Here is a 6,000-nt window from a genome sequence, read left to right on the forward strand (position 1 = left end):
TGAGCCACAACTACTGAAGCCCACACAATAAGAGAAGCCCCGCAATGAGAAGCCTGTGCACCGCCATGAAGAGTAGCCCCCACTCGCTGCAACTAGAGAAAGCCCACGCGCAGCAGCAAAGACCCAACACAGCCTAAACAAACAAACAAACAAATAAATAAAGATGGACACTGGTCATTGGATTTAGGGCCCAACTGAAGATCCTTTTCCAAGTAAGGTCACATGCACAGGTTCTGGGTGGACATACCTTTTGGAGGGCCACCGTTCAACCCACTATGAAAGGCAAGCCTGCTAAAGAAAGAAAAATATATATTCAGTATTCTACTGAATATTCATTCTCCAGTTTTAAGACAAAATTCTACACAACTGAAGTAATTTTATTCATCATGTCTGTGTTAAAATACTCTAGTGTATTTGTCTTTTTATTGAGATATATTTGACATACAACGTTGTATAAGTTTATGGTGTACAACATATTGGTTAGATGCATTTATATTGCAATCTGGTTGCCATTGTAGCCTTTGCTAACACTTCTGTCAAATAATTCTCTTTTCGCTAGTGTTGGGAACAATTAAAAGACTACAGTCTCTCAGCAAGTTTAATGTCTATAATACAATAGTTGTCTACAGTCACTGAGTTGTGTATTAGGTCTCCAGGGTTTACTAATCTACTCTTTGCGGGTATGTACCCTTAAACATCTCTCCCATATCCCCACCCCCAATCCCTGGTAACCACCATTTTACTTTCTGCTTTCATGGTTCTGTTTTTTTTTGTTTTTTTTTTTTTTCATTTTTTGGCCACGCCACGTAGCATGTGGGATCTTAGTTCCCCAACCAGGGACCAAACCTGTGCGCCCCTCATTGGAAGTACTGAGTCTTAACCACTGGAGCACCAGGGAAGTTCCCATGATTTTTGTTTGTTTAGATTCCACATATAAGCGATCGTACAGTATTTGTCTTTCTCTGTCTGATTTATCTCACTTAGCATAGTATCCTCAAGGTCCAGCCATGTTGTTGCAAATATCTTTCCTAGTTAAAAAAACCCAGAAGTCTCTCCATCTCTGTACTTTGAAATTAGCCTCCTCAAACATCCTGTAATTCTCCTTACCATCATGGTGCCCTAGAGAACAAGGTTTCTTTGAAAGCAATTTCAAAGCAATTTCCTCCCCCACCAGGTGTGACTGATAGAGTACAAAAGTTACTCTTTAGAACAGAAAAGATCTCTCTGTTTTTGTTCTTTGGAAATCAGAACCAATGCTTTCAGCTGAGACTCAGTGGACAAAGGGCCCAAGAACACTTGCAGAAGGGGAACAGAGAGGGGTAAACAGATTGGATTTGGATAGAAACAATGCTTGGTGGTGATTCAGCTAAATATGGTCATGTCATCAGGTGATGACAGTTACTTTTAAGGCCTTCAGCAATGAAGGTATGTGAAATGGTAGCACTGAGCATGAAAACAAGTACAGTCACTCACCAGATGAAGATGAGCCATATCCAGATCAGAGGGTAAGGGCATGACTTTCCCACACACTGTGAAACTTGTCTCATTCCGTGTGCTCTTTCTGGTTGTCTACTTCTTGGCCTTTCTAAGTTTTAAGAGAACTCTTTGGGTTTGCTTACTTGTAGCAAGCTCTGTACTAAGTGCCCGAAATAGGAACACCCACCAAGAGAAAGTAACATGCTAAGCAGAGCTTAAAAAAATTATTTTTAAGTTAGCCATTTTCCCATTTCTTTTTCTTTCTTTCTTTCTTTCTTTTTTTTTTGGCCGTGCCTGGGGGCTTGCAGGATCTTAGTTCCCCAACCACGGATCGCACCTGCGCCCCCTGCAGTAGAAGCTCGGAGTCCTAACCACTGGACTGCCAGAGAATTCCCTCCCATTTCTAATTTTATGCTTTCCAGTTTTGAGATATTGGCATGTAATATTGTATTAGTTTAAGGTGTACAACATAATGATTTGATACATATATATATTGTGAAATGATTATCACAATAAGTTTAGTTATCACTCACATAGTTACATTTTTTTCTTGTGATAACTTTTAAGATCTACTCTCTTAGCAACTTTCAAATATACAATACAGTATTGTTAACTATAGTCACCACGCTGTACATTACATCCCTAGAACTTATCTTTTTTTAAAAATATTTATTTATTTATTTTACTTTTGGCTGCATCGTGTCTTAGCTGCGTCAAGCAGAATTTTTCATTATAGCACGCAAGCTTCTCTCTAGTTGTGGTGCTCGGGCTCAGTAGTTGCTCCGAGGCATGTGGGAATCTTATTTCCCCAATCAGGGATTGAACCTGTGTCCCCTGCATTGGAAGGTTGATTCTTAACCACTGGACTGCCATGGAAGTCCCCACCAGAACTTATAACTGGAAGTGTGTACCTTTTGACTACTGTCAAATGACAAAACTGAAACAATTTAGTAACAAGTTCAATGTCCCTAATTCAAGAGAAAACAATCTATGGATTGGGGGAGTACAGGACCTCACAAGCAGTGGAGCACCCTTCCCAAAGGATTTTGAGTGAGAGTGAATTTTATAGAGCTGTTACAAGCAGCAACATGGAAACAGGGCATGACTGGCTAGGAGGTGGGAATTTCCTTATAAGGCTAGCAGGTCCTATTTTCTAGGGTGAGGTAAAGTAGCTAAAGCTGAGTTAGAGGATTGTGATTGGTGTATTGTAGGTTTTTTTGACAGGTATTTCTCATAAATGCTGGCTGACTTAGGTTTAGATTTGTGACTTGGGCTGGGCCCCTGGGGTGGCCTCCATTTTGTGGGTCTCAATATATGAATTAACTTTATCACCACCCTTAGCCATCCCATTTATTTAACAGTTATCTCATGGAATGGTATAGCTTGAACAGAGTCTTACTATGGCCTAGAGATTCAGGACTTAATAATGAGAACTTCAAGGTTTGCTACAGAATTTTTGAGCCACAAGGACCCTTCAAGGTGACCTTATACCCCCTTCTCTTTTTATAGTTGAAGAAGCTGTATCTCAGAGAGTCAAATGTGCTCATCTACCTGCAGGCAAAGCTGGGACCAGAAGCCAAGTCTCTAGTTTCCAAGTTCATGCTTTTTACTGGCAACTTAGGAAAAACCTGATCAATCTATGCTCTAAGTTTGCAGACAATCCAGGCCTCAGAATCTGGAGCTGTCTGATGACTTTGCTTGATATGGATTTTGGGAATTGTGCCTGAACAAATCTTATACTCCAATCTACAATAAAGTCTACATCAGACAAAGAACTAAACATATATATTTTTTAAACTAAGAGAAAGCATTATTTTATTTACCCCAGATGTAACATGAAATAGGTTTAGGATTATAAGCAATGTGGAAGCTATCAGAGGCAAGATCTATGGATATTTATATATCTATGGATCTATGAAAATATAAACACTTAAGGCTTTTAAACCAAAATATGTTAATAAAATAATCAAAAAATGAAGTGAGAGCATAGAGAAATATATAAGATGAGCACTACGACAGCTATCAAAATATTATAAACAGAGCTTCCGGTTTCCAGTTCTGCATGTAAGGAGTTTAGAAGTTGCCACTCTGTCCTACCTAACAAGTAAAAAGCAGAACAGACTGACAGATCAACAACTCTTTCTGAATCCACAAGAGAGGAGAGGGCACAAAGCAAACCACTGCCCCCAAGTTTGACAGACAAGGGAATACAAGGAGGCTTCCCAGAGCAGAGACTCAGGAGATGAGGGGGCCAGTGGGCAACACTGCCTGAGCAGGGAAACCTGAACTATAATTGATTCTGAGAGTTTAAGACTCCAGGGAAACCCAGTCATGGGGGGGGGGGCCTGTAATATCGTGAGATTCACCTCCAGGAGTTAGACAAGGTTCCCACAGTAAGTATCAAAGAAAAATCTCCTCAGGCTTCTGGCAAGGAAAAGGAACCACTTCGAAATAGCCGGAGCACTCTGTTTTTAACAAGGCCTGTCCTCAGGACAAACTAGTTAACCAGAGCCTAACCCACTGGTGTATCATCAGAGCCTAACTGACTTGGGGCAGGGAAACACACAACTCCAACCCACTCTAGACGTCCTGCAGGAGGTGGGAGAAAAAAACTGAGAAACACTTGTGAAGTTCACAGCCCAGAGGCACAGGCTCCTTAAAAGACTGAGACCCGATCACAGGGCTATAGATGGCTTCGCCTCTCCCCACACCTCACCATCACTTCACTAAAGGCCTATTTACAGTAGCTCCTTTTACCAGCTACATCCTGACTGGCTATCAAGAAAAAATTGCAAGGCATACCAAAAGGCAAAAAACACAATTTGAAGACACGAAACAAGCATCAGAACCAGGCACGACAGGGATGTTGGGAGTTTAAAACAACTATGATTAACATGGTAAGGGCTCTAATGAATAAAGTAGACAGCATGCAGGAACAGATGGGCAGTGTAAGCAGAGAGACAGAAATCCTAAGAAAAAACTCCCAAAATGCTAGAGATAAAGAACACTATAACAGGGACTTCCCTGGCGGTCCAGTGGTTGAGACTTTGCCTTCTACAGAGGGTGCGGGTTCAATCCCTGGTCAGGGAGCTAGGATCCCATATGTCTCGCGGCCAAAAGGGCAAGGCATGGAGCAGAAGCAATATTGTGGCAAATTCAATAACAACTTTAAAGGTGGTCCACAAAAAAAAAAATCTTGGGACTTCCCTGGTGACGCAGTGGTTAAGAATCCGCCTGCCAATGCAGGGGACACGGGTTCAAGCCCTGGTCTGGGAAGATCCCACATGCCGTGGAGCAACTAAGCCCATGCACCACAACTAGTGAGACTGTGCTCTAGAGCCTGCGAGCCACAACTACTGAAGCCCGCGCACCTAGAGCCCCTGCTCCGCAACAAGAGAAGCCACTGCAATGAGAAGCCCATGCACCACAATGAAGAGTAGCCCTCGCTTGCTGCAACTAGAGAAAGCCTGCGCACAGCAACGAAGACCCAACACAGCCAAAAATAAATAAATAAATTTTGAAAAAAAAGAAAAAGTAAATGGATGGAGAAAATATACCATGCTAATACTAATTAGAAGAAAGCAGGAGAAGCTCTATTAATTTCAGACAGAGCAGACTTCAAAGTAAGGAAAGTTATCTGGGATAAAGAAGGGCATTACATAATGATAAGAGGGCCAATTCTCCTAGAAGACGTAACAATTATTAACATGCATGTGCCTAACAAAACATTGACAAACTACACGAAGCAAAAACTGATAGAACTGCAAGGAGAAAGAGACTAATCCACTATCATGGTTGGAGCTTTCAACATTCCTCTTTAAGAAATGGACATATCCAGGGCTTCCCTGGTGGTGTAGTGGTTGAGAATCTGCCTGCCAATGCAGGGGACATGGGTTTGAGCCCTGGTCTGGGAAGATCCCACATGCCACGGAGCAGTTAAGACCGTGCACCACAACTACTGAGCCTGCGAGCCACAACTACTGAGTCCGTGTGCCACAACTACTGAAGCCCCTGTGCCACAACTACTGAGCCTGCGCTCTAGAGCCTGTGAGCCACAACTACTGAGCCTGCATGCCACAACTAATGAAGCCCATGCGCCTAGAGCCCGTGCACTGCAACGAAAAGTAGCTCCCGCTCGCAGCAACTAGAGAAAGCCTGCGTGCAGCAACGAAGACCGGACACAGCCAAAAATAAATAAATAAATTTATTTTTTTTTTAAAAAGAAAGAAATGGACATATCCAGCAGGCAGAAAATCAGTAAGGACATAGTTGAGCTCAATGACACCATAAATCAACTGGATATGATTGACATCTATATACTACTTCAGCCAGCAACAGCAGAATACACATTTTTCTCAAGTTCACATAGAATATTCACCGAGACAGACCACATTCTGGGCCATAAAACACACCTTAACAAATGTGAACAATAGAAATCATACAATGTCCATTCTCAGAAAACAGTGGAATTAAACTAGAAATCAGTAAGAGAAAGATAATTGGAAAATCCCCAAGTATAAATAT

The sequence above is a fragment of the Mesoplodon densirostris genome, chromosome 15 (genome assembly GCF_025265405.1).
Source record: "Mesoplodon densirostris isolate mMesDen1 chromosome 15, mMesDen1 primary haplotype, whole genome shotgun sequence".
Taxonomy (NCBI): domain Eukaryota; kingdom Metazoa; phylum Chordata; class Mammalia; order Artiodactyla; family Ziphiidae; genus Mesoplodon; species Mesoplodon densirostris.